This window comes from Dermacentor andersoni, chromosome 8, assembly GCF_023375885.2.
Source record: "Dermacentor andersoni chromosome 8, qqDerAnde1_hic_scaffold, whole genome shotgun sequence".
NCBI classification, from domain to species: domain Eukaryota; kingdom Metazoa; phylum Arthropoda; class Arachnida; order Ixodida; family Ixodidae; genus Dermacentor; species Dermacentor andersoni.
This window is the reverse complement of record NC_092821.1, coordinates 97,848,860-97,875,585: the sequence shown is the minus strand read 5'-3', so window position 1 is coordinate 97,875,585 and position 26,726 is coordinate 97,848,860. Positions and strand designations below refer to the sequence as shown.

Sequence of the window (26,726 nt, the reverse complement as noted above, 5' to 3'; positions counted from 1 at the left end):
GGCACCCCAGAGCCGGAACAGCGTGCGCTGAAACAGCAATGGGACGCCAGCTCTGCAATAACTACTCCGAACAGGCAAACGCAGCCAGTCACTAGCGCCCACACAAGCTATCCTATATGGTGAAAGGTTATGTCCTAGTATGGCGCCACATGGAGTGGGCGACGTGATTCATTATTGTTGTGAGAATGAGCTGCGCAAATTGTGTGCTTTACAGCATAGTCATGGCTTATTAGTGCTTACATTTGGATTTTTATACTTGACCTAATGGATCTCGAAGTTTGGGTCGATGAGTTTGAGGCGAATTCATCATAGGTTTTGAAAATGTCTCTTTTGCGTGAGGTATCTATTCACACTCGCCATGCTGTATCACTGATTACTTAAGATATACTATCCAGTGCATCATTTTTCTGAACAAATGTTCTCTGCTCCCACTTTTCGCAGGTCGTTTTATAGTTACAAATCTCGAACATTTCACTGAATCACACATATTTAAGAACTTAGCCGAATATATGCTTGCCGTTGAATCACTGCGAAACGCGCAAATAAATGACGGTGCTTTCACAAACCTACATATCACGTGTCGCTTGAGGTTTCCTGAAGAAGCACTTGCTACGACTTACCAACAGCTCTAGTCATGGGTTCTGCAACAAACAAAAACGTCAACATTGGTGATATTGTGCTACATTACATTTTATGAAAATTTCGCGTTTATTTTACCTAGTTTTACTTATTTCTATTATACTTACATTTTACCAACAATTTTAGCACGAAGGAATCGATCGCGATTAAAAAATGACAACGAATGACAGCCCTACTAAAGTCTATAATGCAGTCATCGTTGTTACTATTTAGTTGTTATATATATATATATATATATATATATATATATATATATTATTTTCACTTCGCCTACCAAGAAGATAACATGTTTCTGGTCACGCCAAAGAGTACTTGTTTTCTTCTGGAGGAGTTAATATGGTTAAAGCGAAATTCAGCGCTAACACTGTGGGATGTCATGTCTGCCGAAGGACGAATCCCAACATAAAAATGTAACGAATCTTCATTCTACTAACGATGGCAGCGGACGGGCATACCACCGTTACGTTCGTCTCCGTAGCGGAAGGTAGAAGAGCGGTCTTTCTCACCTGTTTTTATAGCCACCGTCGGTGACGCTCTGTTTTATCGACCATGCAGTTCAGCGTGCAGCTGTGTTATTCTGGGCCAGATGATAAGAAGACGGAGGGTGCGCAGAAATATGCGCGGAGTGTGTCGCCTCAAGTTTGAGGCGAATTCATCACAGGTTTTGAAAATGTCTCTTTTGCGTGAGGTATCTGTTCAAGCTCGCCATGCTGTATCACTGATTACTTAAGATAGACTATCCAGTGGATCATTTTTCTGAACAAATGTTCTCTGCTCCCACTTCTCGCAGGTCGTTTTATAGTTACAAATCTCGAACATTTCACTGAATCACACATATTCAAAAACTTAGCCGAATATGTGCTTGCCGTTGAATCACTTCGAAACGCGCAAATAAATGACGGTGCTTTCAGCAACCTGCATATCACGTGTCGATTGAGGCTTCCTGAAGAAGCATTTGCTACGACTTACCAAGAGCTCTAGTCATTGGTTCTGCAACAAATAAAATCGTTAACATAGATGATGTTACGCTAGATCACATTTTGTGATTATTGAACGTTTATTTTACCTTGTTTTACTTATTTCATTATACTTACATTTTAGCAATAATTTTAGCACGAAGGAAACGATCGCACACACAACATGACAACGAACGAAGGCCGACTGAAGTCTATAATGCGGTCATCGTTGTTGCTATTTTATCTGTTATTTGTATTATATTCACTCCGTCTACCAAGAAGATAACATGTTTCTGGTCACGCCAAAGAGTAGTTTTCTTCTGAAAGAGTTAATATGCTTAAAGCAAAATCCAGTGCTAACACAAGCAACGAGGAAACATGTGAACGGCTGGGGCGCCTTAATCTGACGAGGAGTATAATCTGCCACTCCATTCTAATCTGCTGTCCCTTATTTATTGTTGTTACACGAAGTAGTCTTCTTTAAAAGTTCTAGGGAAAGGGAAATGGAACTGCTAGGCAAATCGGAAGTTTACGGCGTTACGCAAGGTTTCAAATACCTGTTGAGGCACCCCAGAGCCGGAACAGCGTGCGCTGAAACAGCAATGGGACGCCAGCTCTGCAATAACTACTCCGAACAGGCAAACGCAGCCAGTCACTAGCGCCCACACAAGCTATCCTATATGGTGAAAGGTTATGTCCTAGTATGGCGCCACATGGAGTGGGCGACGTGATTCATTATTGTTGTGAGAATGAGCTGCGCAAATTGTGTGCTTTACAGCATAGTCATGGCTTATTAGTGCTTACATTTGGATTTTTATACTTGACCTAATGGATCTCGAAGTTTGGGTCGATGAGTTTGAGGCGAATTCATCATAGGTTTTGAAAATGTCTCTTTTGCGTGAGGTATCTATTCACACTCGCCATGCTGTATCACTGATTACTTAAGATAGACTATCCAGTGCATCATTTTTCTGAACAAATGTTCTCTGCTCCCACTTTTCGCAGGTCGTTTTATAGTTACAAATCTCGAACATTTCACTGAATCACACATATTGAAGAACTTAGCCGAGTATATGCTTGCCGTTGAATCACTGCGAAACGCGCAAATAAATGACGGTGCTTTCACAAACCTACATATCACGTGTCGATTGAGGTTTCCTGAAGAAGCACTTGCTACGACTTACCAACAGCTCTAGTCATGGGTTCTGCAACAAACAAAAACGTCAACATTGGTGATATTGTGCTACATTACATTTTATGATAATTTCGCGTTTATTTTACCTAGTTTTACTTATTTCTATTATACTTACATTTTACCAACAATTTTAGCACGAAGGAATCGATCGCGATTAAAAAATGACAACGAATGACAGCCCTACTAAAGTCTATAATGCAGTCATCGTTGTTACTATTTTAGTTGTTATATATATATATATATATATATATATATATATATATATATATATATATATTATTTTCACTTCGCCTACCAAGAAGATAACATGTTTCTGGTCACGCCAAAGAGTACTTGTTTTCTTCTGGAGGAGTTAATATGGTTAAAGCGAAATTCAGCGCTAACACTGTGGGATGTCATGTCTGCCGAAGGACGAATCCCAACATAAAAATGTAACGAATCTTCATTCTACTAACGATGGCAGCGGACGGGCATACCACCGTTACGTTCGTCTCCGTAGCGGAAGGTAGAAGAGCGGTCTTTCTCACCTGTTTTTATAGCCACCGTCGGTGACGCTCTGTTTTATCGACCATGCAGTTCAGCGTGCAGCTGTGTTATTCTGGGCCAGATGATAAGAAGACGGAGGGTGCGCAGAAATATGCGCGGAGTGTGTCGCCTCAAGTTTGAGGCGAATTCATCACAGGTTTTGAAAATGTCTCTTTTGCGTGAGGTATCTGTTCAAGCTCGCCATGCTGTATCACTGATTACTTAAGATAGACTATCCAGTGGATCATTTTTCTGAACAAATGTTCTCTGCTCCCACTTCTCGCAGGTCGTTTTATAGTTACAAATCTCGAACATTTCACTGAATCACACATATTCAAAAACTTAGCCGAATATGTGCTTGCCGTTGAATCACTTCGAAACGCGCAAATAAATGACGGTGCTTTCAGCAACCTGCATATCACGTGTCGATTGAGGCTTCCTGAAGAAGCATTTGCTACGACTTACCAAGAGCTCTAGTCATTGGTTCTGCAACAAATAAAAACGTCAACATTGGTGATATTGTGCTACATTACATTTTATGATAATTTCGCGTTTATTTTACCTAGTTTTACTTATTTCGATTATACTTACATTTTACCAACAATTTTAGCACGAAGGAATCGATCGCGATTAAAAAATGACAACGAATGACAGCCCTACTAAAGTCTATAATGCAGTCATCGTTGTTACTATTTTAGTTGTTATATATATATATATATATATATATATATATATATATATATATATATATTATTTTCACTTCGCCTACCAAGAAGATAACATGTTTCTGGTCACGCCAAAGAGTACTTGTTTTCTTCTGGAGGAGTTAATATGGTTAAAGCGAAATTCAGCGCTAACACTGTGGGATGTCATGTCTGCCGAAGGACGAATCCCAACATAAAAATGTAACGAATCTTCATTCTACTAACGATGGCAGCGGACGGGCATACCACCGTTACGTTCGTCTCCGTAGCGGAAGGTAGAAGAGTGGTCTTTCTCACCTGTTTTTATAGCCACCGTCGGTGACGCTCTGTTTTATCGACCATGCAGTTCAGCGTGCAGCTGTGTTATTCTGGGCCAGATGATAAGAAGACGGAGGGTGCGCAGAAATATGCGCGGAGTGTGTCGCCTCAAGTTTGAGGCGAATTCATCACAGGTTTTGAAAATGTCTCTTTTGCGTGAGGTATCTGTTCAAGCTCGCCATGCTGTATCACTGAATACTTAAGATAGACTATCCAGTGCATCATTTTTCTGAACAAATGTTCTCTGCTCCCACTTCTCGCAGGTCGTTTTATAGTTACAAATCTCGAACATTTCACTGAATCACACATATTCAAAAACTTAGCCGAATATGTGCTTGCCGTTGAATCACTTCGAAACGCGCAAATAAATGACGGTGCTTTCAGCAACCTGCATATCACGTGTCGATTGAGGCTTCCTGAAGAAGCATTTGCTACGACTTACCAAGAGCTCTAGTCATTGGTTCTGCAACAAATAAAAACGTCAACATTGGTGATATTGTGCTACATTACATTTTATGATAATTTCGCGTTTATTTTACCTAGTTTTACTTACTTTTATTATACTTACATCTTACCAACAATTTTAGCACGAAGGAATCGATCGCGATTAAAAAATGACGAGGAATGACAGCCGACTAAAGTCTATAATGCAGTCATCGTTGTTACTATTTTAGTTGTTATATATACATAATTTTGACTTCGCCAACAAAGAAGATAACATGTGTCTGGTCATGCCAAAGAGTACTTGTTTTCTTCTGGAGGAGTTAATATGGTTAAAGCAAAATTCAGCGCTAACACTAGCGACGAGGAAACAGGTTAACGACTCGGGTGCCTTAATCTGACGAGGAATGTAATCTGAAATTCTGTTCTAATCTGCTGTCTCCTCTTTAGTGTTGTTACATGAAGTAGCCACTTTTAAAAGTTTTTTTCAGCAATGGACACCATATGCGCTGGTACACCTTTACTAAGTTAATATTAATCTCCGGATAACTCTCACTGGCTATGAAAAACTGTTTACGATAAAAAGGTACCATCGTCGTCGATATCCTAAGCTGCAAAAGCATTCTCTAATATTTGCAGGTCCAATCGTTTGATGACGGTGTGCGGGTTCATTTTCGCAGTATCCCACTGTGGAATTTACATAAGAAACAGGTCGCTTACGGAAATTTATGAGCACCAGCAATCGTAGCAGTACATTACAGATGTATACGCTCTTTCACTGCGACTGATAACAGATAGGCTCCATCTACATGCGCAAAGGCATGAAATAATGCGCCTTTTCTAATGTGTCAGCTGTCGATCGTGGGCCTATGGGCCGCCGCTTCGTGAAAAGAGAGATAGTGAAGATTTTACTGTCAAAGAACTATTATGGCCAAGTTAAAGTATTCATTGGCCATGATAAGGTAACGATTTTATTATGATTCGTTCTCTTTTCCACAGCTTCATCACTAGTCCGAAAAGCGTTAAGCCTACGTTATCACCTCGATTTGCTGGTCTAATGGGCAGTTTAGGATAACGACGGAATAGAATAGATCGAGAAGTATAGCTGAAAGTATAAAGGCCGTCTTATATTAGTGAAAACATCAATTTCAATACAGGATGTCTTTAACACTTATCCGGCATGTAAAGTTCTAAGAACGTCCTAATGGACTTAATTTGGGACACACTGAGAAAAACAAAACTAAACAACATGTATTTGGTGGCCTATGACATATCGCTATGGTTGTTTCAAAGCGTTTTGAAAGAACTACAATGTTCGTGCAAAACCAGAACTTAGCGCTACGGCTACCACAATGCGGCTCAAGAGATAATTAGGAAACAGGATTCTTACTTAGATATCTGGTTTGTCTCGTAATGCAGGCTTAAGCCTGTTCTCACCAACTTCAAAGCATGGTTATAGCACTATTAAACATCCCAATGTGCCATGAAAAAACTTAGGTTTTCTCAAGTTCACACTTGAATCGGTTAGTAAAAGGCTCAGAGAAGAACGTCATCGGCTGAATGAAATTGCGCTATTGATATTGGAAAGTGCGTGATTTTTATCACCCAATGCAGTATGAGCACAATAGGTTCATGCTAATTGTTAGTGAAAAAACCACTTCTACTGAACCTATAATAAAACATACTTCGTCGAAGATGCTCCAGGTCAAAGGGTTCGCACATATGCGCAGTCCTGAAACTTGCGTTTATGATTTCAAATCAGATCATACTCTCGTGTAGTCCATAGACGGGTCAAATTATATTGCTCCAGAGCCAAGATTCGCGAATTTCGGAAACTGTGAGATATAGTTTGTCGTACCACTTCTTGATCAGGCATAACCGGATAAATAATGTTTTTTTTTTCTCTTTGCTCGTGCTCTTGTACTTAAACAGTTGCATCCCGGTAATATTCTGGATGCGTGTGTTTGTTTTTGAGCTGATTTATGAGGAAAGTCTGTTTTCGCCTGCTTGCAACAATACAAGTGTGCTTCTGTATATTTAATTATCAGCAGCATATCATCTCCACCGACGACAGAGATGAGTCATTTCTTTTCTGATACAGTGGTATTATTCTATAGCCCGCTGGGCTGTCAAAAAAGAAAAAAAAAGAATTCTGACATGTGGAGAATGCGTATTACCTGGAAGCACGGGCATCTAACTTTGCGCGCACTGTCTCAAGGTTACAAAGCTATTTCAGAGGCCCAAGAAGCAAATGTCCAGACTACTGCATACCAGGCTGAAATAGAGAGTTGACCGGAAGTTGAAGAACATTATTTCAAGTGTGGTATGTTGTTTCTCTTTTTTTTAAGGCGTGAGTGCTGGAGCTTGTCATCTGTCCTATTACAATACACTAGTAATGGTTTGAGTATACTGTCTTAGATCGGAACTATTTAAAATAATATTATACATTGGGTTGTAAGAAATTGCACAGCATCCGCATTTGACTCGGAGCGTTAGTCCTGCATGCTTTCGTGGAAGTAGTTATTATTTAATATCAAAAGCTTCGCTGCGAAAACGATTATTTACTGGTTGCTGCCGCACCAGGGCAGATTGTTAGGAATATTTATTTTGGCGTATTAGGTTCCTTTTTCATTGGTGATACATCTGTCACAGACGTTGCGTCGAAAGAGCCGGGACAGCAAGCAAAAATTAACTGGTCTACTCCCCCACCGGCTTCTATATCTACAGCGACTGTTATGCGGAAGTTACTATATAATTTGTTGGCCAAAAACATTGGCACAACTTCGTGCTTTCTACGAAATAAGCCTCGCATTTGTTTTTCATCTGAGAAGGATGCTTCAAGCATAGCGGTAGAAAACGTTGATTTTGCTGCCTAAATATTGACACGTGTACTTATCTTTATCGGGCAACCACGTTTCGCCACCTAAGAAATGTAATCGCACAGCGCGGGACGCGCCTGCATGTATCCGAAGTTTCTGGAAAGTTATCGATGCTTCTATCCGCTGTCTGTTGTCGCCGAACCTTATGTTATCTTATTTCATCACCTGACGCGAATGGTGTAGAACTTTGTGGAAGGCACGCGGGTCCGAACGATTAATCTGGAACATTCGTCGACTGCTGTACAAAAGCCGACGCGCTTGATCCGCTGATCAGATTTTCGACGATTGCCGACTGTGTTCGCCGCTTTCGTTGTGCTATAAGTGTAGCCTGTTTCGTGGGTACAGGTTCGCCCAATAAAAGCTAGTTTTGCCTTTCACAGTATTGCCACTGTGTTCTTAACGTCACCACCACGTGACAATATGGAGGCTCGCAATGTCGCAGAAAATGCGTCTGCGTGTATTTACAATTAAAGTATTAATATAAGTTTGGCACTTTAGCCTATTTAATAATGCTTGCAAAGTAATTATCACGAAAATATTTCTTCTCTCTAACTCTGTTAACTCTTATTCATCACAATTTAGCTTATCTTGCGGCCAATATGTCTTGGGACGCATTTTGCTCCTTTTTGCGCTATTACCAGTTACACGTTTAAGACCCGGTTATGACTGCAGTAGACAACATGCTGTTTGTCACGCGCGAGTGGAGAATGCAAAATCTATGATGGGAAGATAATCGGAGGACAGGTCCCACGCCATGCTGGGCGCTGTTAATTTTTCCGTAAAGAACTTCCCTTGTCAGGGAAGAAGCGCCACGAAGGGAAGAAAGATTTGCTACTACGGGGGAGGCCGAGATGACGCGAAGGGTTCTGGGCCATGGAACCGAGACTCATCCAGGCGCTCGTTGCAAATCACTTGACTTTTTCGGCATTTACTATTGAACGCTGTCAGTAAGTTTTGTTCAAGTGCCAGAAAGCCTGTTTGTTTTGGATTTCCGAATTTCTGAGCTTTTGATTTCTTCAACACGAAGCGTCCGTCACACTTCCTTATGTAGCCGAGTCTGAGACATCACCTGGCGACGTAACAATGCAGAACCAATGACCTGCTATGGATCCACTCGCATGTTCTCCAATTTAGGTCGTGTAAAAATAAAAAAATAAATATTGAAATTGACCGATAACTTTGCGTGGTCCTACCTATAAAAATTGTTCCAGTTCTTTCGTGCGTCGCATAAACAAGAATCATTTCAGCCTCACGCCCTTCGCCCACACATCGCACATCTACCCGTAGTAACCACCAAAACACCGTTTAACCTGCGCAAACCCGCACAACTGCCGATTTTTTTCACGAACCTTCACCAACACATAGTCGTCGATGATGCTGCTGGTCAAAGTGTTCGTGCTCACTCCTGAAACTTACCTTTATGATTTCATATCAGGTCATGCCCTCGTGTAGTCCACAGACGCTCCAAATTATCGCACTCCGCAGCCAGAATTCGCGAATTTTGGCAACCGTAAGGTAAAAAATATAGCGATACATAGTTCATATACATATTCAAACGGCATGAGCCGAGCGAGCAAAACAGGAAGAAGACGTTAGCGTGTGCAGCCTCGGGACGCCATCTTGACTTCACCATCAATCTCGTCCTTTAAATAAAACCGGTTTGACATTAACCGTAACAGTTTTGTGGTGGAAGTGCTGGGTACTTCGACCAAGACGACGGAGCTGCTGCAGCTAGTACCACGCCGGAGCCGACGCCTCGCTCGACTGCCCCCAACACCACTTGAGATCCCGATGTTCCACAGCGGTGACCAACAGCCTTCTCTGGCAGCTCCAGTGCGAACAACCGGCGCCTGAATGCATCAGATGGAGCCCCGCCCTTTCTCAAGAAAATTGGGCGAGGACGTGGAGAAATGGCTCACCCACTACAAGCGTGTGAGCAAGTACAACGGCTGGAACTCCAGGGCTCAGCTCGACAACGTGGTTCTGTTCCTCACAGACACTGCGCTAGTGTGGTTCGAGAACCATGACGATATCTGCACAACGTGGGACAGCTTCCTTAACCCAGTGCATCATTTTTCTGAACAAACGTTCTCTGCTCCCACTTCTCGCAGGTCGTTTTACAGTTACAAAGCTCGAACATTTCACTGAATCGCACATATTCAAGAGCTTAGCCAAATATATGCTTGCCGTTGAATCACTTCGAAACGCGCAAATAAATGACGGTGCTTTCACCAACCTACATATCGCGTGTCGATTGAGGCTTCCTGAAGAAGCACTTGCTACGACTTACCAACAGCTCTAGTCATTGGTTCTGCAACAAACAAAAACGTGAACATTGGTGATATTGTGCTACATTACATTTTATGATAATTTCGCGTTTATTTCTCGTAGTTTTACTTATTTATATTATACTTAGATTTTACCAACAATTTTAGCATGACGGAATCGATCGCGATTAAAAAATGACAACGAATGAAAGCCGACTAAAGTCTATAATGCAGTCATCGTTGTTACTATTTTAGTTCTTATATATATAGATATATATACAATTTTCACTTCGCCTACCAAGCAGATAACTTGTTTTTTGTCACGCCAAAGAGTCCCTGTTTTCTTCTGGAGGAGTTAATATGGTTAAAGCAAAATTCAGCGCTAACACTAGCGCTAACACAGCGCTAACACTTTGGGATGCCATGTCTGCCGAAGGACGAATCCCAACATAAAAACGTAACGAATGTTTATTCGACTAACGATGGCAGCGGACGGGCATACCAACGTCCCAGTAGCGTTCGTCCCAGTAGCGGTACGTAGAAGAGCGGTCTTTCTCAGCCAGGCAGCCTGTTTTTATAGCCAAAGTCGGTGACGCATACCTCGGGTGACGTGGCGGTGGCGCTCTGTTTTATCGACCATGCAGTCCAGCGTGCAGCTGTGTTATGCTGGGCCAGATGATAAGAAGACGGAGGGTGCGCAGAAATATGCGCCGAGTGTGTCGCCACAAGTTTGAGGCGAATCGTAAGTTTTGAAAATGTCTCTTTTGCGTGAGGTATCTATTCAAACTCGCCATGCTGTATCACTGATTACATAAGATAGACTATCCAGTGCATGATTTTTCTGAACAAATGTTCTCTGCTCCCACTTTTCGCAGGTCGTTTTATAGTTACAAATCTCGAACATTTCACTGAATCACACATATTCAAGAACTTAGCCGAATATATGCTTGCCGTTGAATCACTTCGAAACGCGCAAATAAATGACGGTGCTTTCACCAACCTACATATCACGTGTCGATTGAGGCTTCCTGAAGAAGCACTTGCTACGACTTACCAACAGCTCTAGTCAATGGTTCTGCAACAAACGAAAACATCAACATTGGTGATATTGTGCTACATTACATTTTACGAAATTTCGCGTTTATTTTACCTAGTTTTACTTATTTTTATTATACTTACATTTTACCAACAATTTTAGCACGGAGGAATCGATCGCGATTAAAAAATGACAACGAATGACAGCCGACTAAAGTCTATAATGCAGTCATCGTTGTTACTATTTTAGTTGTTATATATATATATATATATATATATATATATATATATATATATATATATATATATATATATATATATATATATATATATAATTTTCACTTCACCTACTAAGAAGATAACTTGTTTCTGGTCACGCCAAAGAGTGCCTGTTTTCTTCTGGAGGAGTTAATATGGTTAAAGCAAAATCCAGCGCTAACACTAGCGATGAGGAAGCAGGTTAACGACTCAGGTGCCTTAATCTGACGAGGAATGTAATCTGAAATTCCGTTCTAATCTGCTGTCTCCTATTTAGTGTTGTTACACGAAGTAGCCTCTTTTAAAAGTTTTTTTCAGCGATGGACACCATATGCGCCGGTACACCTTTAATAAGTTAATATTAATCTCCGAGTAACTCTCGCTGGCTATGAAAAACAGTTTACGATAAAAAGATACCATCGTCGTCGTCGATAACGTAAGCTGCAAAAGCATTCTCTAATATTTGCAGGTCCAATCGTTTGATGACAGTGTGCGGGTTCATTTTCGCAGTATCTCACTGTGGAATTTACATAAGAAACAGGTCGCTTACGGAAATTTATGAGCACCAGCAATCGTTGCAGTACATTACAGATGTATACGCTCTTTCACTGCGACTGATAACAGATAGGCTCCATTTACATGTGCAAACGTGCATGAAATAATGTGCCTTTTCTAATGTTTTAGCTGTCGATCGTGTAGTTAAGCAAAAAAGTGCTATTACCTAGCGGGCCTATGGGCCGCCGCTTCGAGAAAAGAGAGATAGTGAAGATTTTACTGTCAAAGAAATATTATGGCTAAGTTAAAGTATTCATTGGCCATGATTAGGTAATGATTTTATTATGATTCGTTCTCTTTTCCACAGCTTCGTCACTAGTCCGAAAGGCGTTAAGCCTGCGTTATCACCTCGATTTGCTGGTCTAATGGGCAGTTTAGGATAACGACGGAATAGAATAGATCGAGAAGTATAGCTGAAAGTATAAAGGCCGTCTTATATTAGTGGAAACATTCATTTCAATACAGGATGTCTTTAACACTTATCTGGCATGTAAAGTTCTAAGAACGTCCTAATGAACCTAATTTAGGACACATTGCGAAAAACAAAACTAAAAAACAAGTATCTGGTGGCCTATGACATATGCGTATGGTTGCTTCAAAGCGTTTTCACAGAACTACAATGTTCGTGCAAAACCAGAACTTAGCGCTACGGCTACCACAATGCGGCTCAAGAGATAATTAGGAAACAGGATTCTTACTTAGATATCTGGTTTGTCTCGTAATGCAGGCTTAAACCTGTTCTCACCAACTTCAAAGCATGGTTATAGCACATCCCAAGATACCACGAGAAAACTTAGGTTTTCTCAAGTTCACACTTGAATCGGTGAATAAAAGGCTCAGACAAGAACGTCATCGGCTGAATGAAATTGCGCTATTGATATTGCAAAGTGTGTGATTTTTATCACCCAATGCAGTATGAGCACAATAGGTTCATGCTAATTGTTAGTGAAAAAACCACTTCTACTGAACCTATAATAAAACATACTTCATCGAAGATGCTGCTGGTCAAAGAGTTCGCACATATGCGCAGTCCTGAAACTTGCGTTTATGATTTCAAATCAGATCGTACCCTCGTGTAGTCCATAGACGGGTCAAATTATAATGCTCCAGAGCCAAGATTCGGGAATTTTGGAAACTGTGAGATATAGTTTGTCGTACCACTTCTTGATCAGGCATAACCGGATAAATATTTTTTTCTCTTTGCTCGTGCTCTAGTACCTAAACAGTTCCATCCCAGTAATATTCTGTGCGTGTGTTTGTTTTTGAGCCGATTTATGAGGAAAGTCGGTTTTCGCCTCCTTGCAGCAATACAAGTGTGCTTCTGTATTTTGAATTATCAGCAGCATATCATCTCCACCGACGACAGAGATGAGTCATTTCTTTTCTGATACAGTGGTATTATTCTATAGCCCGCTGGACTGTCAAAAAAGAAAAAAAAAGAATTCTGACATGTGGAGAATGCGTATTACCTGGACGCACGGGCATCTAACTTTGCGCGCACTGTCTCAAGGTTACAAAGCTATTTCAGAGGCCCAGGAAGCAAATGTCCAGACTACTGCATAGCAGGCTGAAATAGAGAGTTGACCGGAAGTTGAAGAACATTATTTCAAGTGTGGTTTGTTGTTTCTCTTTTTTTTAAGGCGTGAGTGCTGGAGCTTGTCATCTGTCCTATTACAATACCTTAGTAAAGGTTTGAGTACACTGTCTTAGATCGGAACTATTTAAAATAATATTATGCATTGGGTTGTAAGAAATTGCACAGCATCCGCATTTGACTCGGAGCGTTAGTCCTGCATGCTTTCGTAAACGTAGTTATAATTTAATATCAAAAGCTTCGCTGCGAAAACGATTATTTACTGGTTGCTGCCCGCACTAGGGCAGATTTCTTAGAATATTTATTTTGGCGTATTAGGTTCCTTTTTCATTGGTGATACGTCTGTCACAGACGTTGCGCCGAAAGAGCCGCGACAGCAAGCCAAAATAAACTGGTCTACTCCCCCACAGACTTCTATATCTGCAGCGACTGTTATGCGGAAGTTACTATATAGTTTGTTGGCCAAAAACATTGGCATACCTTCGTGCTTTCTACGAAATAAGCCTCGCATTTGTTTTTCATCTGAGAAGGATGCTTCAAGCATAGCGGTAGAAAACGTTGATTTTGCTGCCTAAATATGGAGACTCGCAATGTCGCAGGAAATGCGTGTACATGTATTCACAATTAAAGCATTATAATAAGTTTGGCACTTTAGCTTATTGAATAATGCTTACAAAGCAATTATTACGTAAAATATTTCTTCTCTCTAACTCTCTTAAGTCTTATTCATCACAATTAAGCTTATCTTCTGGGCAATATGTCTTGGGACACGTTTTGCTCTTCTTTGCGCTATTACCAGTTACACGTTTAAGACCCCATTGTGACTGCAGTAGACAACATGCTGTTTGTCACGTGCAAGTAGAGAATGAAAAAAAGTATGATGGGAAGATAATCGGAGGGCAGGCCCTACGCCATGCTGGGTGCTGTTAATTTCCCCGTAAAGAACTTTCCTTGTCAGGGAAGAAGCGCCACAAAGGGCAGAAAGATTTGCTACTACGGCGGAGGCCCAGACGACGCGAAGGGCTCTAGGCCATGGAACCGAGACTCATCCAGGCGCTCGTTACAAATAACTTGACTTTTTCGGCATTTCCTATTGAACGCTGTCAGTAAGTTTTGTTCAACTGCCAGAAAGCCTGTTTGTTTTGGATTTCCGAGTTTCTGAGCTTTTGATTTCTTCAACACGAAGCCTCCGTCACACTTCCATATGTAGCCGAGTCTGAGACATCACCTGGCGACGTAACAATGCAGAACCAACGACCTGCTATGGATCCACTCGTATGTTCTCCAATTTAAGTCGTGTAAATTTTAAAATTTAAACATTGAAATTGACCGATAGCATTGTGTTGTCCTACCTATACAAATTGTTTCAATTCTCTCGTGCGTCGCATAAGCAAGAATCATTTCCGCCTCACTCCCTTCGCCCACACATCGCACATCTTCCCGTAGTAACCACCAAAACACCGTTTATCCTGCGCAAGCCCGCACAACTGCCGATCTTCGCAAATTTTTCGTTCAAATAGCCAAGAACTGGAATGACCTTCCTCCCCACGTCCTGCACCACTCCAGCCCCACTGCGTTCAAAGCGCACATCGAACAAACCCTGTACGAATCCCAACTCCTCATGTAACACCACTTCACTGGGGCATTTGAGGTACAATAAATAAATAAACATAAATTTAGTAATACATTACGATAGACTGCCAACAATGGCTCCAGTGTTGCCTAACTTTATTACGATACATTGGAGCTCACAACCGCAAGAACGCAGAGGAGAAAACCGACACACACAGGCGCCTGTGTGTTTATGTTCTCTCCTCTACATCCTTGTGCTGTTGGCGCTACAGGAAAAAACGGCAAAATTTCACATCAACGAGATACTGGAGACTCCTCCGAACTGGAGTCAAGGCGTAATGGGGTAACACAATCCGCATTCGTAATTACTCAGCCAGTAAGTATGGCCTTCTTGTACAGCGATACAGGTTGCACATTTTTCAATACAGTTAATTCACGGGCTCCAAGCACAAGAACAAAAAATAATTTAAATCTTCAAGCATTGGAAGAAGGCAGAAATTTTTTTTCCTTTGCCGTTCCTAATGGTCGCAGCCCGTCGAGTATGCCGTAAAGCAATGTGGTGCTTTAGGCAAAGCGATCGTGTGTGGCAATATTTGGCACATCGAGTAGCTGCTACGTTGTTGGGATGATACGTCCGAGAACGCTGCATCAAATCCCGGCAGTGGCGGCCGCATTTTTATGGGGGCTACACGTGGTCCAAATAATTCGGGAGACCCCCCCCCCCCCCCCACACACACACACACACCACTACAGCTTGCTTGGTAATCAAATAGTAGGCATGACACGTGAAATTTCAGAATTACATTTGCAGACACATTGAGTAGGCGGAGTGTGCAGCTCACCCGAAGCTTAAGTACCATTGTTTTCATCGTTGCTACCGGTGAGTAGAACTGACAAGAAAAAGAACCGTACGGTACTGCATGCAAGTGTGACTGAAGTTGTAATACCCACTGTCGGATTCGCTCTTTGACTGTTGATTTTAAAACAAAACACTTTTTATTGAACGCACGGTCCACTAAACAACTCATATTGACTGATCCAGCGTTTAGGTTAGCGCAGTTGCAAAATCGAAAGAATGCTTGTAGCAGGGCCACAACTACCAGGCAATATTTACTGACGAAATAAGATATTGATAATAATAGAACGTCGCGACTTACCCTGTGCTTCCTGTGTCGTTGGCGGTACTGCAGAAAATAACGTAATGGTATTTAGTGAGTAAAAAACTCGAATTGGTTGTTTACGGTGCTACACAAGGTCAGAAATGTCAGTTGATGCACCCCGAAGCTGGAACAACGTGCGTTCGAGTTGCAATAAGAAGCTGGCTTTGCAATTACTACCTCGAAAAGGCAAATACAGCGAGTCACCGGGGCCATCCTCAAGCTATCATAAGTTAGTATGTCGAAAGGTTTGGTCCTAGTATGGCACCACTTGTCGCGGCTGACGTGATTTATGGTTGCTGGGAGAATGACTTGCGAAAATTGTCTGCTTTGATGTATAAAGTCAACACATATCAGTGTTATTTTACTAATTATTATATTTGACCTAATGGATCTCGAAGATCGTGTTGATAAGTTTGAAGGCGGCTTCATCTTAGGTTTTGCAAAAGTGCCTTTTCGTGAGCTATTTATTCAAGCCCGCCATGAATAAGCACGGGTTATTGCAGATAGACTATCTTGTGCATTATACTTCTAAGCTCGTTTCATATTTATAAATCTCGAACATTTCACTGAATCGCACGAATTGAAGAAATTCGACAAATATATGCTTGCCGCATAATTGCTTCGAGACGCGCAAATAAATGACGGTGCTTTTATCAACCTACACATCTCGTGTTGACTGAGACTTTCTGAAAAAGCACTTGCTACGACTTACGTGGAGCTCTTGTTCTTGGTTCTGAAACAAATAAAAGCGTAAACGCTGATGATATTGCGCTACCTTACATCTTATTACAATTTCTAACTTATTTCACCTTGTTTTACGTATTTTATTATACTTACATTTAAGCAATAATTTTAAAACGAAGGAAACGATCACAAGTACAAATGACGCAGAATCATAGCTGACGGAAACCTGTAATGTAGTCATCTTGTTTGTTAGGGCTGTTGTTATTTATATTATTTTCACTTCGTCTACAAGAAGTTAACAAGCCTCTGGTCACGCCAAAGAGTACTTGTTTTCTTCTAGAGGAGCTAATATGGTTAAAGCAAAATTCAGCGCTAACACAAGCGACGAGAAAACAGGTGAACGACTCGTGTGCCTTCATTGTACGAGGAGTACAAACTACCATTCCATTCTGATTTGCTGTCCCTATTTAGTGTCGCAAGAAGTAGTCTCTTTTAAAAGTTATTTCCTCAAGGGACACCATATGCGCTGGCACATCTCGACTAACTACATGTTCCTCCCTGATTAACATTCGCTGGGTATTAAAAACTGTTTACGATAAAAAAGATACCACTGTCGACGATATCGTAGGATGGAAAAGCATTATCTAATGCGTTTCGGTTGAATCGTATGATGAAGCTGGACACGCTCAATGGCTGCAGAAGCGCACTAGGGTATTTAACAAACAGTTGCCACCGGAAATTTGTGAGCAGCAGCAATCGTAGCAGTTGATTAGGGATCTACGCTTTTGACTGCACCGCTAGCAATATGAATACGTGTGTGTGATATGCTCCATCTACATGTGCAATGGCGCGTGGAATAATTTGATATTTCGCCACCCAAAATTCGCCGCCCAAAATGACGTTAACGTCGACCACTGGCTCATCTTGTATCAAGTGGTGGCTCATCAAGCCACCATTAGGACCTTACCATAATTCTTGCCAATGTGATCTTTTATGTGGACGAGACACCGCGTGTCTGGTTTCGAACCCATGAAATCGAGCCCTCCAGCTGGGACATTTTCAAAGAGCGACTTCGCCACCTATTTGGCAAACCATCAGGTCGCCAAGAGGCTGCGCGAAAAGAGATTGCCAGCCGTGTCTGTTCGTCGACCGAATCGTATGTCTCCCACATACAGGAAGTGCTCGCGCTTTGCCGGAAATTCGACGAGCATATGACCGAGGTTGACAAGGTGGGCCATATCCTAAAAGGCACTGAGGACGATGCCTTCAATTTGCTCGTCTATAACGACGTTTCTACCGTCGATGCCATCGTCAAAGAATGTCGCCGCTTCGAGGTAGCCAAAAGCCGCCGCGCGGTCTCACAGTTTTCCCGGCTCCCAAACACCCCTGCGACGTCCTCTTGCACCGCTCTTACAGCCACACGACCATTTCAAGAGAACGTCACACGGATTGTTCGCCGTGAGATTGAAGCGACGAGTGCGGTCCCCCTTCATCTACGACCCCCTGACGGTACCTTTGACCAAGCGGGCACCATTATTTCCGTTTTTCAAGCAGTTGTGCCACAAGAAATTGCAAGCCTTGGCAACCCTACCGCCTGCTCTGTCTCCCGACCTGATTCGGCACCCATTCCCATTAGCACAACTTGTAATGACCAGTATTTCGCACCCAGACTACGCAATCCTGCTTAATGGCAAACCCCAGACGACAAACCGATCTGCTTCCGCTGCCACCGCGTTGGTTATGTATCGCGCCGCTGCCGCACCACCTGGATGCCGCCGACAAATGTGAGCTCATTCCCTTCTCCTCGCCCATACGCCGACGCTCACCATCATTCACCTCACGGTCTGTACCCTTACTTCTGATGACCCTCACAGCCGCTCATCCGCGCGTTTGCCGTCGCCTCAACGTCGTTGTTCCCCATCACACCAATCTCGCCACTTTTCTTCGCCAAACCGACGGACGGAAAACAAAGCCATGCATAGCTCTTGGAGCTAGTGCTGCATCACGTGCGTCCTGTCCAAATCCTCCGTTGACGCTCCTCACCAGCACGAACCTAATTGAAGTAGACGTACATGGTGTTCCGTTGACGGAATTAATTGTTACTGGAGTTCAAGTGTCCACAATGAGTGCTAACCTATGTCGTGGCCTCAAAAAAAGTTCTTACGCCTGCCATCCCTCGACTTGTACGCGTCGCCAGTGGCGCCATTGTAGCCTTCAGGGCTATGTGCACTGCTCGCATAGGAATTGCCGGCCGCCAAGTTCCAGTCCTGTTCACCGTGCTGACCAGTTGCACTCATAACCTCATCTTCAAGCTCGACTTTCGGACGACACATTCTGCCTTCGTCCGCTCTTCCACCGGTACGCTGTGCCTCGAGCTTCCTCTTTTTCAGACGTTCGCCCCGAACAACCAAACACCCTATGCACTACAACGTTTGTTCGCTTACCTGCAAACGCCCTAACCTTCGTCGCACTGGCCTCAACGGCAACAGTGCCTGATGGCGACTATGTCGTCGCACCTATTCGTGATGTCCTCCTAGCGCGCGACATATCTTTGCCACACTCCGTCGTAACCCTTGCGCTAATCAGATGTGTCTCCCCGTTTTCAATTTTGGCTTGATGAAGCAAATGCTACCTGAAAGCATAGCGTTGGCCACGCTTCGGTCAGTGACAGACGACCACGTCACTGCTATTGCAGGTGACGCGTCTCCAGATCCTCCTGATTACCTGCAGGATGCTTTGAACGTCGACGACCCATTACGTCCCATGGTCGCTCCGGACCTCGCACCTGACCAAGCAGCCGCCCTATATCGCCCTTTGCTTTCCTACCACCACATATTTGACACTGAAAATCGACCACTTGGTCACACGTCCCTTGTTAAGCATCGGATAAACACTGGTAATGCTTTTCCTCTTGACCGCAGAGGAAGTAGGAAGTAAACAAGATGCTGGCCAGAGGGATTGTTGAGCCCACGTCGAGTCCTTGGGCGTCGCCGGTCGTGCTCGCCAAAAAGATATTTGGCACGTGGGGTTTCTGCGCTGATTACCACCACCTAAACCGAATTACTAAAAAGGAAGTTTACCCTTTACCCCGAATCGACGACGCTCTTGATTGTCTTCACGGTGCCGAATACTTTTCGTCCATCGACCTTCGATCTGGTTATTGGCAGATTTGCGTCAATGAGCAAGACCAAGAAAAGACCGCTTTCGTCATTCCAGATGGCCTCTACCAATTCAAGGTTATGCCCTTCGGTTTATGCAATGCCCCCGACACGTTCGAACGGATCATCGGCTCTCTGCTTGAAGGTTTGAAATGGTCAACTTGCCTTCGTTGCCTCAACGACGTCCTTTTGTTTTATCCTACATTTGAGACGCACCATGAGCGCGTCGCAGCTATCCTTGAGATCTTCCTCAAGGCTGGGATCCAATTAAACTCATCCAAATGCCACATCGGGTGCCGATAGATTACAGTGCTAGACCATCTCAACGATGCTTCCAGAGTACAACCCGACCCGGAGAAGGTTCGAGCAGTAATGGTTTTTCCTGTACCTCAGTCTGTCAAAGACGTCCGGAGTTTTGTGTGGCTTTGTTTATATTTCCGACGGTTCATGAAAGATTCCGCAGCAATTTGCTCGACCACTCACTGAACTTCTGAAGAAAGACGTCCCTTTCCGTGGGGTTCCCTCAGGCTGCCGCATTTTCACGCCATATCACGATTCTTACCAATCCGCCGGTCTTGGCCCAGTTTGACCCATCCGCACTTACAGAGGTCCGAACCGATGCCTGTGGTTATGGTATCCGTGCTGTTTTATCACAACGGCAAAACGGACACGACCGCATTATAGCCTACGCTAGCCGGCCCCTGACAACTACAGAGCGCAACTATTCGATTACCGAGCTCGAATGTCATGCTCTCGTCTGGACTGTTTCAAAGTTGCGCCCATATTTATGCGGCAAGACCTTCTCAGTAATCACAGACCATCGTACGCTCTGTTGGCTTTTGTCGCTCAAGGATCCTACTGGCCGCCTCGGTCGTTGGGCCCTCCGACTCCAAGAATATCCCTACACAGTGACTTACAAGTCGGGACGTCAACAGCAGGACGCGGAGTGCCTCTCTCGCTAGCCACTCGAAGACGCGACCTCTACGTCTGATACTGATACCGACGTCTCTGTTCTCTCTGTTTTTCCACTTCTCCATTTCGCCGACGAGTAGCGCCCTGACCCGTCCTTGCGTATCATCTTTGACCGCCTGGAATCGTTATTTGCCAACAGTTCCCTTCGCTTATTCACACTTCAAGATGGCGTACTCTACCGCCACAGCGTTCACCCCGAGGGCCCTGCATTACTCCTTGTGATCCCTAAACAGCTTCGCTCGTCTGTTCTCCACAAACTTTACGATCTCCCCACTGCCGGTCATCTGGGTGTGTCACGTACCTACGACCGGATCCACCGACGGTTCTTTTGGCCAGGGCTTGCTGGCTCTGTTCGAAGATAGGTAGCTGCGTGTGAGAAATGTCAGCGACGCAAGACACCATCGACGCTCCCTGCTGGGTACCATCAACCACTCGACAATCTCCCGGAACCATTCTTTCTGATTGGTTTGGAACTTATTTGGCGCTTTTCCTCTTTCTACCTCTGGAAACAGGTGGATCGCTGTGGCCACGGATTACGCCATGAGCTACGCCATCACCCGAGCGTTTTCTACAAGCTGCGCCACAGATGTCGCCGAATTTCTTCTACACGACGTGATTTTATTACATGGAGCGCTACGACTTCTCACTGACCGTGGCCGTAAATTCCTATTAAAAGTTATCGCGGACATCCTGCAGTCCTGTGCCACGAGGCACAAGCTATCCATGTCATACCTTCCACAAACAAATGGCCTCAAGGAGCGTCTCAATTGCACTGTCACAGACATGCTCGAGAAATATGTCTCTTCAGACCACACTGACTGGGACCTCGCTCCACCGTTTGTCACATTTGCTTATAATTCCTCGCGCCACGACATAGCCTATTATTCCCCATTTTCCCTTCTGTTTGGACGCGAACCAGCACTGTCCCTCGACACAACTCTCCCTGTTCACGCGGCACCGGCCAGTGGATATGCACTTGACGCCCAGGCAAGGGAAATTGCCCGTGATCGCTTTATGAAATCCCACGAGAGTCAAAGGCGTTTGTACGACCGGCGACACAGAAACGTGCACTTCCCGCATGTTAATTTGGTGCTTCTATGGTCTCCGTCGCATCAGGCGGCCTGTCAGAAAAACTGCTGTGTCGTTACACAGGCTCATACCGAGTGCTTCGGGCCGTGAGTCCCGTCACATACGAGATCGCCCCTGGCGCCCCATCTGCGTCCCAGTCCAGTGATATCGTGCACGTTGCACGACTGAAGCAGTGTCACCCTCCCAGTGATGACATTTAGACGCTCCGGGACGTCGCTTCTGCATTGTTTGAACGAGGCGCGTGGGCGCCATCACTCGAGAAGAGAAGAGGAAGAACCACATGGGCTCGCGCTGTGAATCTAACAGGTCAGCGCTGCAACCGCTCTTGTAAATATAACGTGTAAATAGTTTCTCGTCTTACTGACTCGTCCTTCGCGTAACAACATATTTTAAACTATTTTCGTCGGAGCACGGACCTCTACCGTTAAGGTATGCATCATCCCGACCAGACGCGCTTCCATCATACTACCGACTTCATACGGTTGATATGTAGAAAAAATCAATTTTGTCTGTGTGTAGCGCGTGTAGAAAGTGCGTTGGTATAATAAATAGCAGCGCAACCGGGTACAGGGATAGAAGACGACGCACGCAGCGCTGACTTTCAACATTTGTTTATTCACGAAAAAGTGCATGTATATACGCGGAGTTGATGTGTGATCATGTCACGCGACCACGGTCAGTGACTTCAGATACGGTAACTATTTGCTGTACTGTGCCACGACGCGCCAGAGAGACTAATTTGACCTGATTCAATAGACTTTTTTGCCAACTTATCGCAATGTCTGTGGAAGCTGGTAGTGCACTTAAAATTGCTAAATATAGGGCGCTCAGAAGTGCTCTAGAACGTTATGGGCCGTTATTCACAATGCTTTGAACCATCATCATCATCAGCCTGGTTAAGCCCACTGCAGGGCAAAGGCCTCTCCCATACTTCTCCAACTATCCCGGTCTCTCCAACTACGCCGGTCCTTTGAACCATACACTATACCAAGTTGACATTCGTTTAACATGTAAGCCATATGACTCGTTATTATATGTCGCGAACGCCCGATATTTCCAGCTTCGGTAGTAGCTTCACAAATAATTACTGAATGCTCGCTTTCTCCACAATTCCAACAGCTAGAGAAACAGAGCTTCACTGGAATTGAGGCTGCAATTTTTCAAGGTCACAAAAGCTTGCTGTTTCTTTTTCCTTCCTCTCTCCTTCGAAGACATATATAATCATTGTTTTCTTGAGTTCTGTTAATAAGTACTGCTTCCATATTGTTTAACAGATTGGCCGCACCTTTTTGCCACACGCTTACATGTCTACACTGTAAACTCCACTAACGCCAACTTGTCGATTCTTTCATTTAAGCATGATCGTTTATGTTACCGCAGTTTTCTTTGCTGCATTCCGAGAGCCTGTCATTAATGATATGTTTCTTAGCCTTAAAATGCACTTTTCTATATTACATGCTGGTCTATAAAAGTTTTGTTTAGGCGAAATGTTTCAGGCCTAATTGCACGGATAAGTGCGATCCACCATTAAACAAAATAAAAAGATGTCCGTTCCACTCCTGCCAGTGCTTAATAGAGTCGCCCGGCAGCGCCTTACCGTTACGTTATGGTTACGCTCTCAGTGCGGGCTTTACAGCCTACAGCGGAACCGAGTTGTGTTTTGGATAAATGTGAAATTAAAATAATATTACCTGTCGCTGTAATAATGGTGCAGCACAAACGTTTGAGTGATAAATCTTATGCTGCAGTTACTTATTTGAACGTAATTGAACATACAAGTTTTTTTATTGCAATGGCAATTATTTCTCGCCCCTATATGGCACCACCGAACAAGGACTTCCTCTCGGCTCAACGGTGCGGTTGCCTGGAGTTATTCGCTGCCGTCACGTTTCTATATCGTTTAGTAGCTGCGCGTAGACGAAGCGGTCATAAAAAAAAATCAATCACAGTTCTTTATTGTATTCACAATAAATTTTAGCTGCGTCCGTAGGTGCTAGAGCCTCCAGAACAGCGGAACATTCATTTTGCCTTTACATACGCGATAGTAGTTGAAAGAAGCTTGCCATGAAACATAGCTGTCAGATCGAAACATATATTTCGTTAGGAGAGGCAAGAGTGATCTTGTTACTTACCCGGTTTTGTCTTGGGCCCGGTAGCCTCTGAAAGAACATAGCCTAAATGAACACATACCGCTCTTTCCCTGTATACGAGTCATAATCTGAGGCCACAAGAAGACAGCCTGTTTTAGAGGGTTCGGCATTTACGTGGTGCCCCGAAGTTTAGAAATTTCGGAATAATTGAGAATCTGTACATAAACTGCGGATGAACCCGTTTTCTTGTGCATAAGAAAGGAAGGCTTTTTTTCCCCATTGTTACAACATTCTACAAAACAAAATATTCCCATTCATCTATAGAAGGTAGCATGAAGCCGCAAGGCTTTCTACGATGGCAGTAGGCTATGAAAAAATGACGCACTGTCGGCGAACGTTACTGAAATCGCAAGTGATCTGTGGTAATTAATTGGGTGATGCTCGCTCCAAATTCACAACTTAAAAGCGTGAAGCGTTTCCAAGCGCACGAGAGAAGATTCATAAAGCTTAAGGGTTTATGAACGTTATCGCACCATAGCGATTGCTGCAGAATAATTTTGGACTACAATATTGCCATGCTATATCGGCGGTAAATGAGTGTAGAAAAACTGCTAAAACTAATGCCACTTACGAATGTGCAAACAGGAGTCAAGAAATTTAGCACTGAGGGAAGACAATTAGCTCAGGGAAAGCGGGACCCCTTGTTTTGCCATGGCAATTTTTGTTGTATTCCGATGTTGATGGTGAAGATGACTCCTTAATCGCGGAATCTTTGGCCAGTCACGGAAGCCTTTGGCATCAAACAGAATGGTAGGTATTATGTCATTGTTACAGTTATTATTACTTTCCGGACAGGTCTTCTTTAACTTGTTTCTCCATGTATAGTGACTAAAGAATACGCGAAACTTTGTCTGCGACATATTCTTGAGCCTTTTCGGATAGTATGTCTATGTGCAGAATTAGTTCTGCACTGCATGGCACGCACACAAGCACTCTTGCTTACGCAGGCTGATTATAGCTGGACTAATGGTTTGTCAGAATAAATTCGTTGACTGATTTATTTATTCGCTCGTTGGTTCGTTCGTTCGTTCGTTCGTTCGTTCGTTCGTTCGCTCGCTCGTTCGCTCGCTCGTTTGTTCATTCGTCAGAATAAATTCGTTGACTGATTTATTTATTCGCTCGCTCGTTCGTCCGTTCGTTCGTTCGTTCGTTCGTTCGTTCGTTCGTTCGTTCGTTCGTTCGTTCGTTCGTTCGTTCGTTCGTTCGTTCGTTCGTTCGTTCGTTCGCTCGTTCGATCGTTCGTTCGTTCGCTCGCTCGCTCGTTCGTTCGTTCGTTCGTTCGTTCGTCAGTATAAATTCGTTGACTGATTTATTTATTCACTCGTTCGTTCGTTCGTTCGTTCGTTCGTTCGTTCGTTCGTTCGTTCGTTCGTTCGCTCGTTCGTTCGCTCGCTCGTTCGCTCGCTCGTTCGCTCGCTCGTTCGCTCGTTCGTTCGTTCGTTCGTTCGTTCGTTCGTTCGTTCGTTCGTTCGTTCGTTCGTTCGTTCGTTGATTCGGTGGTTCGTTCGTTCGCTCTTTCGTTCGTTCGTTCGCTCGCTCGCTCGCTCGCTCGCTCGTTCGTTCGTTCATTCGTTCGTTCGTTCGTCAGAATAAATTCGTTGACTGATTTATTTATTCGCTCGCTCGTTCGTTCGTTCGTTCGTTCGCTCGTTCGTTCGCTCGCTCGCGCGCTCGTTCGTTCGTTCGTTCGTTCGTTCGTTCGTTCGTTCGTTTGTTCGTTCACTCGCTCGCTCGCTCGCTCGCTCGTTCGTTCGTTCGTTCGTCAGAATAAATTCGTTGACTGATTTATTTATTCGCTCGCTCGCTCGCTCGTTCGCTCGCTCTCTCGTTCGTTCGTTCGTTCCTTCGTTCGTTCGTTCGTTCGTTCGTTCGTTCGTTCGTTCGCTTGTTCGCTCGCTCGCTCGTTCGTTCGTTCGTTCATTCGGCAGAATAAATTCGTTGACTGATTTATTTATTCGCTCGTTCGTTCGTTCGTTCGTTCGTTCGTTCGTTCGTTCGTTCGTTCGTTCGTTCGTTCGTTCGTTCGTTCGTTCGTTCGTTCGTTCGTTGAATATATGCCGAATCCGGCGAACAGGCCAGTTTTAAGTAAACGGCCCGGTTGCCTCCTTTCGCGTACCGACTATTCCGGCGCACTCAGTAGCGTTTAAAACAGAGTGGTCTTAATGTGCTTTATTTATCTACTATTAGTTACAACCAATTCATTGACTTCGTGCATATATAGATATGTTCCACTCACCCGTAACTTTCGTCGCGTCGCCAGCTTTACCTGCATCGAAGAAAGAGACCGGATTGTGAGCTGGAGGCATTGGAGTCGCCACTATTACGCCGCTGCAATAATAAAAGAACTCGAACCTTGCGGCACGAACGTGAAAACTTTAAATCATTTTCAGAATCCCTGACTGCTGGACCCGTTGGCGGATCCGGTCGTACTTCTTCGACTGAATAAGGTGGGAATAAAGCGATATAGAAAGGATAGAGCCTCTGCCCACTTCATATCGTATCCGTCCGCCTTTATTTGGTCCAGAAATGCAAGTTGAAATCATTTAGCGCTGTGGTCGTGAGAACGGACCGGGCC

The 26,726-nt window shown here is 43.8% G+C and overlaps 1 long non-coding RNA gene across 1 annotated transcript in view; it reads right to left on the bottom strand.

The window, feature by feature from the left end:
• The window catches only part of LOC129384255 (uncharacterized), a 44,460-nt gene extending 18,042 nt beyond the window's left edge, over positions 1-26,418 (bottom strand). Inside the window, exons 1-6 of the long non-coding RNA XR_011889916.1 lie at positions 26,388-26,418; positions 24,134-24,160; positions 16,811-16,831; positions 16,096-16,122; positions 10,979-10,999; positions 9,948-9,968 (exon numbers count right to left, since the gene is read on the bottom strand). This is a non-coding gene — a long non-coding RNA (uncharacterized lncRNA). The remainder of the gene's footprint in view (positions 1-9,947; positions 9,969-10,978; positions 11,000-16,095; positions 16,123-16,810; positions 16,832-24,133; positions 24,161-26,387) is intronic.
• Positions 26,419-26,726: the final 308 nt, after the last annotated feature.